Raw genomic sequence first — 16,530 nt, 5'->3', positions numbered from 1 at the left:
GGAGAGTTGTAATGCCCCAAAATCCCTAATAAGGTTTAGGAGCTTGATTAGGAGGCCCAGAGGGCCATAATTGATTTATTACGATATTAAATGGTTATATGCATATTTATGTGAATTTATTATAATATGATGTTAAATGCATGCATGTGGGTCCACATTTTGTTATAGGGGTGTTTTTGTAATTTGGCCCGTTGAGGGCGTAATTGTATATTTGTATGTATGTCAGTGACATATTGTTGAGACCACATTATAATGTGGATTTGTTCGAGCTATTCGGCATGAGATGATCATGGAATATTAATTAGCGGTTTAGTCATAACAGGTTTAAGTTCGGGGCTCGGGATTAGTCTCGGGGTGATTTTAATGATTAGAGCGTTGCCAGGAATAAAAGGGTCACGGGATATGAATTATTGGTGTTTGAGAATATCAAGAATAGCGGGAATTGGAGAGCATTAATTATAATTAACGAAATAGGTGCGAAAGGATGATTTTGCCCTTAGTGCCTATTAAGGCTTTATTTTAGACTTGAAGGCATTTAGGTCTTTTCACCATTAAGGATTTATATCAGTGATTAAGGCTGTAGAAGTTTACCAAAAACAGAGTCTCCTTCCTCCTTCTCTCCCAATGGTTTTTCTCCTCCATTTCTCTTGGAATTTTCATGCTCTTTTTGAGGAACCAAGCCAAGGAACCAAGCTGTGATAAGCTAGGGTTATGCTCCACCATTGAAGAAGGTGTGTTATTGAGATTGAGGTGAGCTTTTAGCCATTAGAGCTCTTGCTTTTGCTCTGTTTTCTTAGTTAAGTTTTAGCTGGATTTTGAGTTGGAAAGTTGGGAATCGATTGGAGTTTTTGCTAGGGTTCTTATGGTTGTGATGCTTGGGGCATGTGAGGATGGTTTTTGGGTTGATTTGGAATCAAAAATGGGGTTTGGAAGCATTGGAATCGAGTTAGAATTGAAGGAGTCGAAGAACAAGGTTTCAGGGGAGAACTGTTCTGTGGGTAGCGCTATAGCGCCCATTAGAGGGCGCTATAGCGCTACACAGGATCTTTGTTGGGCGGTTTGGGGTTTTGAGTATAGCGCTGGGGCGCTATTGAGTAGCGCTGTAGCGCTACTCTGTTCCTCCAGAATCCCATTTTGAGTGTTTTTAATGGTGTTTGGCTAGGGGTTTCAATCCTTAAGGCCCGGGATCGAATCTACTCACCGTGTGGGTACATTTCAGGGTCCCGAGAGTGAGGTTTAGATCAAGACCATATTATTGTTGATTTTCATTAATTGAAGCTTGTATTTGGTTATGACTAGGTGATCGCTAGAGGATTAAGGATCGATTGTTCAAGGGTCGTTTCTATTCTAATTCTCGCTCGAACCAGAGGTAAAAAAATTGCACCCCATATGTGACATGCATGGTTATTCATGAGTCATGTTGAGTGCTCTATATGTGGACATTGATTGCATTGAAAATGCATAAGATAGATGAGATTAGGGCATGGCATGAATGTTGATTATGAGATTGATCAGAGCTTGAGTCTCTGTAATTGTGCATGATTATAATTATGCTTTTGATTACTGAATGAGCATGCCAAATGCCTTATATCTGAATATTTGACATATGATATATGTTTGTTTGTATTACCTAAATGAGAAAACACTAACTTATTAGTCAAGTTTGGCAGTGGTACTGGGCACTGGTCACATAGTGCTGACTTACAAGTCAGGAACGGATTTAGCGTGCTTCACGCAGGCCAACAAATATTGGATCTAATCAACATCTGCATTGAATGACTCGAATGAGCATTAATGCTGGACCGACCTCAAGTTCGATGAAAATAAAAAGCGCTTGTCTAGCTAAGGGCTAGTTAATTAGAGCCAGAGCCAGAAAGGCTAAGGTGACCTACATGTCACATGGCTAGGAGGGAATGGGACCTCCAGAGTGTGACTCATTAGTCACCTACACAAAGTATGACTCATTAGTCATCCACATAGAGATAGACTCATTAGTCATCTATACAGAGTGTGACTTATTAGTCACCTATACAGAGTGTGACTTATTAGTCACCTAGACAGAGATGAACTCATTCGTCATCTACACAGGGTATGGCTTATTAGTCATCTACATAGAGTGTGACTCATAAGTCACCTATGCAGGTTGTGACTCATTAGTCACCCACTCCGAGATTGACTTACTAGTCATCTATTCAAGAAGTAGGTCCTCAGAGAATGACTCATTAGTCTTTTATTCAGATGCAGCACCCCATAATCATTTATTTGAAATTATTTGCATGCATGATGAAAGCTATTATTGCTAGGCATGCACATTATGTTTCAATGACACGTTATTACTATTCATGAGCATGTTGAGTTTTCTTGCTGGGCTTCGGCTCACGGGTGCTATGTGGTGCAGGTAATGGCAAAAGAAAGCTGGACCATCCTTGAGTTGTAGAGCTTAGGTGACAATGTGTACATATGCGGTTGCTCGACTGCCACGGCGAGGGTTTGAGGAGGAACTAGGGTTAAACCCTATTTTGCAGCTTAGATCGGCTTGTTGTAAATATTTTCTTGTAATAGACCTTTAAATTATATTTTCGGGATCCCAATGTATACAGTAAACACTCTAATGAAACTTATATCTTAACCAAAAATTTTAATCCCTAAACTGCTAATCATACTTAGTTACACGATTTTGCCCAAATGACTCGATTAGTGAGTTTAGCACTATTTTCAAGGCACACCGTAACAGTCCCTGTAGTTTAGGGCATTACAGTAATGATGGGTTGGGAGGAATTCAGACAATTTTTCAACGAGAGGTACTACTGTGACACAGTTCGAATTGCGAAGACCAATGTGTTTATGAATTTGGTTCAAGGTAGTAAGACAGTGATAGAGTATGTCAACGAATTTTATGGGTTGGCCAAGTTCGTTTTTGATTTGGTACGAACAGATGTAGCCTAGAAGGAACGATTAATTCAAGGGTTGAACCCTAGGGTGGCCCAAGGAGTTAGGATTACTCCAGTCCATGAGATTTCAACATACACTCAGGCGGTAGGGAGGGCCCTTGTTATAGAGGATGCAAAAGGTGAGATATGGAGCAAGGGTGTCGTGGGGCAGGAAACTTAGGCAATGGTGCCCCCATTTGCAGGAGCAGGTAGGGGCGGAGGCCCCAGTAATCAGAAAAGAAAGACCCCTGATAGTTCTACCACTTTAGGTCCTGACAAGAGGGGTCATAGTATTCAGGGAAGTTGCCAAGGAAGCAACGAGGTCTGGAGAAGTTATCCATGTTGGAAAAACATTCAGAGCACGCAACGAAATTGGCGTGGTGGGCCCATTGGTATAATAACAACAACAATAAAAAAAATCATTAATCATATAAACCGTTTATATGACTAAGAAAACAATCCATCTAGAAACATTAATATACAATATTATTAATCATGTAACATATATATAAAATATAAAATATATTTATATATAACATATAAACACATAAACATATGAATATTCAAGAACATGAAATTTTACCTCTTGAAGCCTATCAAGTGTCCTTGAGTCTTTTCTTATATTTATCGATCTTCCTATCCAAAGCTTTAAGCACTCAAACCACAATCTTCCGGAGTGTTCTCTACACCTCAAGATGTGTGTGGGCACATAGAGAACATGGGTTTGTATTTTTAGGAATCACAAGTATTTCTCAACGCATGAGAACTTGGATTATGGTCTGAGAATGACTAGAATAAAGAAGAAGAAAGAAAGAATTTTTGTCGAACAAAAATTCTAAGAACTTTTCTTAATGGTATTTGATATGTGTAGTGTATTGTGTTCTTATATATTCTCTTCTCTTTGTTCTATATCATATATATATAGAGAGAGAGAGAGAGAGTGTGTGTGAGATTTCTATTACCTTATTATTCCTAATAATAATAGTAATATAATAATATCATAATAATGATAGGATTTGATTTAGGTAAATATCAAACTTACCAATTTTGAAAAAACTAATTTTAAATTATTAAATAATTAAATAAATAAAATAAAAACTACACTGATACAATATCAGCATATTGATACACGCATGTCACAGTGATTGGACTATGTCATGCGTGTACTGTTATATCCCTTTTCAGGGATATTACATTTTTCTTTTATTTAATTATTTAATTAAAATCAATCTCCCACAAAATAATGTGTTTATCTTTTTAAGGAAAAGATTACAACCATATTTCAAAATTTAAATTTCAAATTCAAAATTCAAATTGACGATCATCATTATCTTCTTCTTTTAAAATTAAATAAATCAAAAACTATTTTTTGATTTACCAATTTTATTTTCTCCCACTCAAATAAAATTATTAATTTCAAAAATTAATTTATTCATTTATATATATGAAATTTGAAATGTACATATTTAAATTAATAAATATATTTTTCAAAAATTAATAATTAATTATTTAACCTCAATTATCATATAATTGCATACTTGACCCGAAGAATAAAATGCTTCTCAAATTCCCAAATTATACTTGTATCAACTCTTACCTTGATACAGTCCTGATAGAGCCACCCTGGGGACCTATGTACCTATAATATCAAGCTCCAATAAATAGTACATTATTAATCAAAACTCTTTGATTAAATAATCATATTTATTAATCTCAAGATTACTCCACTATAAATATGAGATTGAACTCTAGATAATTATAGATGTATATTTACTGAGTACTTTATTTAAGAATAAAGTGTCCATTGATATAGTCATTACATACAATGTTAATTCTCTATTAGTGGTTCATAATTAAAAGGGAATAAAATTAATGTCTTACCCTTTTAGCTATATCTTGTTCCTAGAGTACCATTCACTTTACTAGTGAAGGTTGTGTCACAAAAAGTTTGCAACGTGAGCGCTCATAACATTTTCAGTTCCAAAAGTCAACCCAATAGGGAACCATTATTCAATCTATAAGAAGGTATAGATTCCATCTCTATTAAACTACGTCCCCAACCATATATATCATTGAGTCCTCAAAACAATTATTCTTAGCCTGATCATTTCGACAAACCTTAATGCATGAATCAAAGGATCAGATGACATATAGGAGTTCGTAGAAACCTCAGGATTAAGATCATCGTGTATATAATCATCGTTTGATGCGTTTTCTTAATACTATGAAACGTTGTTTAAACAAGTATTAACAAATCACATCTGGTCCAGTTCTACATACTCTCAGCATGCAAAGTACCTCCACTAAAGTGTCCTACTACCTAGTAACCCAGATCTAGATCACATGTATTCATAATACTAGTGGACCGTACTAGCAGTAATTAATCTAAAGATTTCATAACTTTATTTTACTGTGAACCGTTTTAAGTTTATTATCTTAATCTCGATCCTCTCATACCAATATGAGATTACGACCACAAAGATAAACTTTGGAATTTTCTGATATTTACTTATTATTATCAATATAAAATCAAACATAGTCCATATATATAATAATTCAATTCAATTATTTATTTCATTTAAAACATTTGTCAACTACAATTGCTTTAAGGGCACTATTCCCAACAATCCATTGTGTGTCAGTTGCAGGAGACGCCATCTGGGAAAATACTGAGCAAAGGCATGTTTTCTATGTGGAACAGCTGGGCACATCAAGAAGCATTGCCAAGAATCGAAGACAGAAGAACTAAGAAGTACAGATAGTTCGACCTCAGCTCGAGAGTCCGCCTAGAGGCTGGTCCCTTGGAAATGACAGTTTGGCCTTCTAGTTTTTGTTCCTTTATTTTGTATTGGCTGAGTTTGGTGCTACGTACCTCTTTGTAGAAATATATGCATGAGATACCTACCGTATGAATATTATGCTACGGGACTTGAGATTTTGTGTTTGTTAAGAAAGTTGGTAATTTCTAGGGAATGGGACAGGGTATTACAGGTAGAAAATTTGCATTAAAAATTGGTTGGGATTGTTATATGATGATCTCAGTATGATCCTAAGTATGAATTAGTTTACCAATAAGGGACAACCATGGACTGTAAGAGAGAATGGTGACTTCCGGGTTTAAAAGGATAGGACTCGGCTGTGATTACAGGATGCCTAGCCGTTGTGGTAGGTACCACTAGGGGTATGTTAGTTAGACTAGAGGGAAACTGGATCGGTCAGTGGGATTTTAGATGGGTTTATAAGAATTTGTTAGGATTGCTGTCACGACTAGGAAATTGAGTGTGCTACGGGAATAAGGCAAGAATAGAACAAGTATCAGAGACATCATGAAGAATGACGCTAGTTGAGCAGCTAGAATTAAAGGTTCAGTCAAAGGAGTTACTTGGCTTAAGGGTGATCAGATGAAGCATTTTACCATAAGACATGTCAACACCATGGGTTAAGGAGAAGGCTAAGCCTATGAGAGTATGTATTGTATATGGAAAGCCAAATAAGGTAATTGTTAAGAATTGATATCCACTGCCAAGAATGAAGGATTATTTGGACAAGTCATATCTAGCTCGATCAAGAATGTTTTGGGACTACTTCTGGTTAAGAGTAGAATATGAGTAATACCTGTATTGATAGTACTGATGCTAAGGAAGCGGAGATTACAGGTAAGGCTCCAGAAGGGATAAGTTTCGATTTCTCCAGATGATATTCAAGGTCACATTATGGGAAGTGATGGGACTGCATATGATTCAATTAAGATAGAAGTCGCAAGGAAATTGTTGAAGGAATGCCTTAGGGGGTTAGAAACACAGTGAGACTAATGAGACACCTTAATCTTTACCTTAAGCATCTTTGGGGATTTTTATACCCTTTATTAAAGTAACATAGAAATATAAAGCTTGTCTCAATGTATAGTTGTGTACCGGATTCTCAGAGATTAAAATAAGGGTTGATTCACACGCCATGAGATTAGGATATGCACGGGATGGACTGGTACAAGAGGACAGTGCAGTGGGCATTTTCCTTGCTTAGAACGTGGAATATTAGTGTGGTGCGTCAAGGACTAGGGCGCGCCCGTGTATACACTGAAAGAGTGATCGTTTGTACCTCACAATGGATGAAGGGATAAGGACTTAGATGTTCTACAAGGTATGTCGAGTTGACGGTAATGTCAGATAGCCATGGTTAGGGTGGAGTAATGACTGGGATTGGTTCAGAACCTGCGCTTGATAAGTAGCATATATACCTATATGAATAAACGGTGAAGCACCGAAAGAATATCTTGTAGGAATGGTTAAGAATCCTACCGCTTTGGCATAGATAGGTTAAGATATGTGAATCAGATGAGTGAACCGATGGATCCTGATGTTGAGGAAAAGATTTGGGACGGGCCTTAGGTTACCCTTTTACGATTATTGTATCCAAGAAGTTGAATACTGGGAGGTGCGCGACCTAATCTTTTAGTAATTGAGAGATGATAATCAGAAGTTAGAAGGGCTATAATGACTCTAGAATATCTTGAAGTTAGTATGAAGGAATATAATTATGGACCCTCAAGGTGAATCACCTCAGATTGCAGATGAGGTGAGTGGATGCAAAAAGTTGTGACTTGACCGATTGGGTTAACACACTATGGTTGGCGTGAGTGAGATATCAAAAGAGGGACTGTGTACGAAAGGAGACCATACGTCCCCACTGGATACCAAAGTCGACAATGTTAGATTGAGACCCTTAGGTTCCCAGGTTCGGGAAAAGGGTCATAGAGGGTGATGAGTATAAGGTTTGAATTTGGAATTAATGGTTACCTTTAGACAATTGATAACCTAAAGGAATAACTCAGAGTTTGAGTGTTTTACTTCGAATGTGTGAGGTTTGGAACCTTGAGGTAAATACAGTCCCTAGAATGGCTTGTCACGATGATGGATGTCGGTCTACGGCTAGAGTGGCTCTAAGTAAGATATTATGAGAAAGGAAATGATAAATACTTATTCCGAAAAAAATGAAACCAGGAACAGGAAATATCCTGGCTCATAGTGGGTTTGAAGGACCAGTGAAATTATTAAGGATTGTTAGGGCAGAGTGTCTACTTTATTGAAGGGTATAAAAGTTTGCAAATTTGAGTATGGGAACGTAGGGTTTTGGAGACTTTGCATTTCTCCAAATATTGTGGACTAAGAAGGGTAAAAGAGTTTTGGAAAGGAAGAAGGGATTTTGACCCTAGATTTGGATAGATCTAAAAGATCCAAACAAGGACTAGGCCAGGGGTCTACATTTTAGCCTTACCCCAACATGGGTAGAGGCTCATGAGGTGTTACTGGTGCCAATGTTAAGGGAACAAGGGTTGAGTATAACCCCTGATTGGGCGAATAGGCCCTGGAATTTCGGGGGAATTTATTGTGCAAGGAAAAGCTAGTGGAACTCTAAACACAAGAGATAAAGTCATACAAATTAAGACTAGCCATCTTCTGAAGGTGTTGCAAGCAGTGGCAAGGTGAAGGACTTGACTCTAGGGTTATAGTCAGGTTTGCAGAATTGGTATCCCGAGATGTTTGAATAAATTTCGAGAAAGAAATTTTAATAAGGAGGGGATAGTTGTAATGTCCCAAATGTTCTAATAAGGCTTAGTGCCTTGATTATCATGTCAGGAGGTTAATGATTGATTTAATTATGTTATTACGTGGAATAAATGACTGTGATTAAAGATGCATGTTTAGGTGAATTAAATATGCATGTGGGCCCATTATGGTTAATAGGGGCATATTTCTAATTTTGGCCTATTGAGGGCATAAATGTAAATTATATGTGTGTTGTGCTTGAGACCACGAGATTGTGGAGATTTATTTTTGATGTGTGATCTGAGACGGTCTTAGGGTGCAAAATAGCGAAATAGTCACAATTGGGTCGAATACCCGGCTTTGGGGTGATCTTAGGGGTATTTTGGGGATATTGTACGTGTTCAGGGTTACCAGGTAGTGGTAGTGATTTAGTGGTTATTTCAGTATGTCGGGGGTTAAATGGGTAATTATAGGAACACTCGAGGAATTGGGGGGATGTGGCAAAGGGTGAATTTTCCCTTGGTGGTGTTAGAAGGGCTAAGGATTTACCTAGGGGCATTTTGGGCATTCTACTGATGGGGATAAACTTTGTTTGGCCTAAGACTCTAGAAGTAGTAAGAAACAGAAACATAAACCTTAGCCTTATCTCTCTCTCTTTCCACTCAGCTCTCCCTCTTTCTCTCTCTTGAGTACCTCTCTCTCTCCCTCCAAAGGCTTGGAGGTTTTGGTGAACTTCTTGAGGATTTGGCTAAGAATTTTAGCTAGGGACTTGGGAGAACAAGCTAGAAGTGATTGGGATTAGCTCAGGGTCGAAATCATCGTAGAGGTAAGGTTATTTCAATGTTTCTTTCGGTAAATTCTGTTGAGAATGAAGCTTAGCTTAATTCTAGGCTTAACATGAATTTAGTCTGAATTGGATGATTTAGCTAGCTTTCTAAGGTGCTAGTACTTCCTAAAGTGTAGTAGAGTTTTTTGAAGGACTTAATTTTTGCCTTAGAGTATGTTTAGATTGAATTTCAGGGAGTTAGAAATCTGAAAAGCTGGAAAAAAAGCTGGGTTCGCAAGTCTGAGCCGCGGCCTTGTTCTTCAGGCGTTGCGGCCCGTATGAACCCAGGAGGCTTGGAAGCCTCTGATTTTTCCCAGGTGCCATCGCGCAGGCTGAGGCGCATTGCGGCATGTGTTCCCTTGCAAGATCCCAAGGCTCTCTGACTTGCAGCAAGTCGCGACTCAAATTAGGGAAAATGACCAAAATAGGGTTTTAAGCTTGGGAACTCAAATCTTAAGGCTCGAGAAGGATTCTACTACCCGGTTTAGTAGAATTCGAGGTCTTGGAGGCTAGTATGTTATTATGAAGGCTTTTAATTGATTTAGATCGTGATGGCTATTTATCATTACGTTGTGGCTAGGTTTTATCGCTCAGGCTTGGGATTAGGGATCGTGCTCGAGATCACTTTGGGTTGTCAGCTCGGGACACAAGGTAAGAGAACTGTATGTTCCTGTAGAGCTATGTTGTGTTTTGTTTTGTAGGTATTATTTATCACTATTATGTCATACATGTGATTGTGACCCATTGGCAAAGATCGAGAGCGGCAAAGGTCGGGAGTGGGAAAGGCCAGAAGCAGCAAAGGCCGGGAGCGGCAGAAGTCAGGAACAGCAGAGGCCAAGAGCGGCAAAGGCCATGATCGGCATTAAGCATGTTGAATGCAGGCCGCCAGGGTGAGACCCTCTAAGCATGTTTTACACACTCGCTCGGTTAAGACCGTGAACTTGGTGCCTGGTAACACACCCTGATCGGCGTAGGCCGCTGTTGTGTATTCCAATAGAAACTTGTAAATTGTTTGTTGTCTTTGATTAAGTATGTATTTGTTGAAATTAATTATTGTATGATGTGCTGTGAAGTTCTCTTGTTGGGCCTTAGCTCACGGGTGCTCTGTGGTGCAGGTAAGGGCAAGGAAAAGAACGATCAAGCATGAGTTGGAGGGCATGGAGCGGTGCGTACATGTTTTGCCTACCTAGTCGCCACGACTGGGGTATTTTGAGGAGCGTTTATAAATGTTTAATTTTTTCACTTAGGTCGATTGCAAAGTAACTTTTGAGTTGTAAATATGTTTCTAAATAGTATTTTGGGATCCCAATGTAACACTTTCATGATTTAAATGAATGTCCAACCTTTTATACCCAAATCCTATTTAAATGAGTCTTCATTTTAATTAACCACACTTTTTCGTATAATACATCGATTAGCGAGCTAAAGGCACATCTTAAAATTACATGGTAATTGCTCTAGGGTAGTAGGGTGTTACAGACTTGGCTGCCTGACAACCCTCCCACTACGATGAAGCTCTCTGTTGTTCTGACTAGAACTTTTCGCTTGTTCTGGTCGCTTTTCATTGTGAACAGTTGGTGATCTATTTACTTGATTAGAGACCATCTCATTTAGTATAACCTTACTACGAACTACTACAAAAAAGGCCTTTCTCTGCGGTTTTTTTACTCAATACACTGCGGTTTTCGAGAGTATTGAAAAGCGCAGTGTATTCGACCGCAGAGAAAAGTGATACGCAAACCGCGGAGAAAAGCTACACTTTTCTCTGCGGTTGTAGTAAGCCAACCGCGGAGAAAAGAGAGCTTTCTCTGCGGTTCTAGTAAGCAAACCGCGGAGAAAAGAGAGCTTTCTCTGCGGTTTTCTTACTAGAACCGCAGAGAAAGCTCTCTTTTCTCCGCGGTTGGCTTACTACAACCGCAGAGAAAAGGGATTTCTCAATAAAAAAAAAAATTTAATTTCGGTTGATAACCGAGCATTTTTAATAAAAAAAAATTAATTTTCAATTTTAATAAATAATTATTTTCAATAGTATAACTAATTTGTTAAATTATTATATATACATTTCATATCTAATACAAAATAAATGGCTAGTAATGAATTAAAGACTTTAATCATTCTAACCAATATAAGTTAGCACTTTAATCTTACATACATACAAAAATTTAGTTTTCATAAACAAATGGCATTAATCTAGCTAACCAATCACTTTGTAGTGGTAGTAGATCCTCTTTGACATTGAATTGATTTTTGTCAAACCACTGCAAAATTGAAAAGTTAATATAGATTAGATAATTAAATACAATATCTAGTTTTTCTTAAGCAAAAAAGAGTTTAAAATATAACATACTTTCTTCTTGATAACTTCTGCTGGATTCGGTGCATTTACAAGATCATAAATGTATCTTAGTACATAATAACCACATTCATGACTTTCAGGTTGTTTTGGACAAGAACCTCTCACCAATTTTGTAAATGTGCCGATGTATTCATTTTCCAAACATTGTGCGTATGCTCTACAAAAATTAAAATTAATTAAATACATATTATGCTCTCAACTTTTAAAAATTAATAATGCATACATTACAAATGAAGAACTTACTTTTCCATAACCTCCATAATTATTGGTGGAGATTTATGATTTTTTAAAGGGTCCAAAATTATGGTCATCCCCCGCATCATCACGAGCACCAACATCCAATGTCGACTAAAATAATAATAAAATATGATTATTATAAAATTAAAATTCAACCATAGTAGTGATAATGTTTAAGTAGTTTGTTCTTACTCAACAATCCAAGGAATGAAATATATTTGGCCTCGTCTATCCATAGTCATCATCCATTTGGCTATAAGATCCACCGTATAGTTTTTACTTTCATCATTGCCAATAGAAAGATGTTCGGTGTCAAAAAATTTATATAATTGTCGTGAATTTGGGTGCATGCTTTCCCAAATGCATCTGTAGAGAATCAATCATTCATATTACATTTTCAATTAATAAATTAATATCGTCAAAAAAAAATTGGGCAGAGTTTCCTCTGTTTCTATAGCATATCCAAAATTATTAGAACCTATAAATTCAATTCAGACAAAGCATACATCAAACAACATGCATGTTCTCAACCATAAGCCACCGCAGCACACAAAATTCGCAGAACCTACTTCACTAAGACACACATGTTCTCAACCTTCTGTTATCTCCGCAGCACTCAAATCTCCCATGGATACCAAGTTTCGAATGTTGGATGAATAGCCATCAGGCACTTTCATCTCTGCAAATGATTTACATACAACTTTTTTCTCTTCTCTGGACAACGTGAAACAAGCAGGAGGTAAATATGTGCGTTTACCTTTCTGTTCAGGTGCTAAATCAGTTCGTATACCCATTTCAACAAGATCTAAACGACTAGTTAAACCATCCTTAGTTTTACCGGGAATATCAAGTAATGTACCTATAATACTTTCGCACACATTTTTTTCTATATGCATGACATCCAAACAATGTCGAACAAGTAAATCTTTCCAGTAAGGGAGACGAAAAAAAATTGATTTCCTTTGGAAACATCCACTTACTTTCTTATTTTTCTGCATTTTTCCATACTTGAAATCAATTTTCTCTACTTCTTTAAGAATTTGTTGCCCCGAAAGTGGCAAAGGAGCAACACCTTGTTCTTTATCACCATCAAATGCTTTTTTTTTGTCCCTATAATGATGATTTAGGGGCAAATATCGTCTATGACCCATATAACAAATTTTGTGCCCATTAGACAGACGAATAGCCTTTGTGTTAGTGCAACATATTGGACATCCCTGGTAACCTTTTGTGCTTAACCCTGATAGATTACCATAAGCTGGGAAATCATTAACAGTCCACAACAAAACAGCTTTTAAGTTAAAGACTTCTTTCTTAAAACCGTCATATGCCTCAACACCATTTTCATACAAATCTTTCAAATCATCAATTAATGGTGCCAAATAAACATCTATATCGTGTCCCGGTTGTTTTGGGCCTGAAATCATTAACGTGAGCATCAAAAACTTTCTTCTCATCACTAACCACGGAGGAAGATTGTACATAACAAGGAAGACAGGCCACGAACTATGCCTACTACTTAGAGATTTATGTGGATTTACACCATCGGCAGCTAGACCGAGACGAAGATGTCTTGCTTCAGTTTTAAATTCTGGATTTAAGTTATTAACTTTTTTCCAAGCCTGCGAATCTGCAGGATGTCGAAGTTTACCATCTTTCACTCGCCTAGTCTCATGCCATATTAAGTTTTCAGAGTGTTCTGCACTTCGATATAATCGCTTTAGCCGCGGAATTAAGGGCAAGTACCACATCACTTTTTGAGGAATAAGTTTCCTGATCTCCTTACTCTTGTTAGGTTTGTAGCGGGGTGAATCACATTCTGGGCAAGTGTCCATGTCTGCATACTCTTTACGATATAACACACAATCATTCGGACATGCATGGATCTTCTCATACTTCAAGCCTATGCAATTTAAAGTTTTATTCACTTCATACGTAGACTCAGGGAAGCAATTATCTAACGGCAAAATCTCTTTAAAAGTAGCTAAAAATTGACTAAAACATTTATCACTAACTCCATTTTCTGCTTTTATGTTGTAAAATTTTACCATCGTTGGTAATCTTTGTTTCAGACAACCATTGAATAATGGTTTATCTGCATCTCTAACCAATTTATCAAATTTTGAAGGATCATCAACAAACTCTTCTTGTGCTTCATCGAGCAATTCCATAGGATGATCGTCAAAATCACTATAACCCAAATCATCAACCCCTCGCCTCCCGAATGGATATGGATTATTATTTTTCAAAGATTCCCCATGCCAATACCATGTACGATAACTTGTATCAAATCCCCGACAAAATACATGATTTTTTATCATGGTAATATTTCCTTTTGTTCCATTACCACAATCTATACATGGACAATGAATTCTTTCCGGATCACTACAATTTGTTTGGCAAAATTCTAAAAATTGGTTGAATCCGTCTTGAAATTGTTGTGTTTCTCTATTCTCAAGAATCCATGACTTTTCCATAATGATAATATCTACCTAATTCCTAAGTTGATAATGAAAAGAAAATTAGTATAGTAATACTCTAAAATTATGTTCAATTATTAAATTATAAAATGAAATGGACAGAGTTTCATTTATTTCTATGACATATCCAAAATTCATATGTATTTAAAATTTCAACAAAAATAAAAACATTATTATTATATATAGTAACTTATAAAACATGTTCAACTAATATCATCAAAAAAAAATTGGGCAGAGTTTCCTCTGTATTTATAGCATCTCCCAAGTTATCTACCTATAAATCCACATCAAACAAAACATATAACAAACAACATGCATGTTCTCAACCATAAGTCACCGCAGCACACAGAAAATTCACAGATCCTACTTCACTAAGGCACACATGTTCTCAACCTTCTGTTATCTCCGCAGCACACAATTTTATCTCAGAACCTACTTCACTATGGATGAATATCTAATATATTCAAACTCCTCTAACAATAGTTTGTAAATATAAAAAAAAAAAAAAAAAAATTAAGTAGTAATTACTACTTACCTTAAAAATTAATATTCACCAATTTCAACCTCGAACAAATATTTCAACCTTGAGTGGGAGCTCACACTCAAACAAATATTTCCTACAATAAAAAGTTAAGCATTAGTAAATATATGGTAATTGAATTTATCCTAAAATAATATAATCAACAAAAATATACTTTAAAAAAATCATTACCTAAATAATATACAAAATTATGCAAGAGCACTAATTTTTAATATAAAAAATTATGTAAACAACATTATTCTAATAAAATAATACAAAAATACCCTAAACCGAAATATACATTAAAGAAATCAAGTTTTAGTGATCAATACACGTTTTAAACAATAAAAATGTCCTCCAATCCTATATAAAATTTCAAAAATATTACAAAAAATAACCATATGATCATACATAGAAACCACCATTAAACCCACACAATATTTCTTCATTTTTACCCTAAAACTTCAAAATAACTCAAGATTAACTATATATACATGATTTCAAGCATTAATATGCAAAGAAATGGAAAAAAAACAAAAAGAAATAGCCAATGTGGGTACCGTGGTTGGGTTCGGCGTGGGGAGTGAGCTCTCGGCCGTGACCTTCAACAAAGAAGAAGATGGGAAAAATGAGTGGGAAAAATAGGTTTTTGGGCTTTAGTGGGTGGAGACCACCTTTCTCCGCGGTTTTATACCCAAAACCGCAGAGAAATGTCCACTTTTCTCTGCGGTTTTGGGTATAAAACCGCGGAGAAAGGTGGTACACTTTTCTCTGCGGTTTTATACCCAAAACCGCGGAGAAAAGTGTCCCGTTCAAACCTTTCACTGCGTTTTTTTTAAAAACCGCAATAAAACAGGGCGCAAACATTAAATATACATTTTTTGACTCTTTCAAACCTTTTCACTGCGCTTTTTATTTATTGTTTAAAAAAAACCGCAGAGAAAGGCTATATTTGTAGTAGTGATTATGATTGTTAATATAGTCATATTCAAGAAATGTAGCATTTGTCGATACAAATGTTTTATTTTCTTTAGAACTGTAGAATATACCACCTCTTGTCTCTTTGGAATATCCTACAAACATGAACATTTCAGTGAGAGATTCCAGCTTTCCAGCCTTACCTTTCAGCACGTGTGTTGGACACCCCAAAATACAAAAAATGGTGTAAACTAGGTTAAGTACCATTCCATAATTCTAACGATGTCTTCTTGATAGACTTGGATGGAATAACATTCAATATGTACATTTCACATTGAATGGCATAGCCCCTGAATGATAGTGGCGATAAGGAATAGCACATCATTGATCTAACCATGTCTAATAACGTCCTGTTCCTTCTTTCTGAAACACCATTTTCTTGGACATTCTAGGTGCAGTGAGTTATGATTGAATTCCATGCTCACACAAGTGGTCATCGAATTCATAAGCCAAGTACTCTTGTCCTCAATCAGATTGAAGAACTTTCAGTGATTTACCTAATTGTTTTTCAGCTTCAGCTTGGAATTATTTAAACTTTCAAAAAGTTTCAGATTTCTTTTGCATTAAATATATGTAACCATATCTTGAATAATCGTCAATGAAGGTAAAGAAATATTTAAACACTCCTCTCACTTGCACATTAAGTGGTCCACACAC

Source organism: Humulus lupulus, chromosome X (genome assembly GCF_963169125.1).
Source record: "Humulus lupulus chromosome X, drHumLupu1.1, whole genome shotgun sequence".
NCBI classification, from domain to species: Eukaryota; Viridiplantae; Streptophyta; class Magnoliopsida; order Rosales; family Cannabaceae; genus Humulus; species Humulus lupulus.
The sequence above is the reverse complement of the archived record's forward strand: the minus strand, read 5'-3'. Positions refer to the sequence as shown.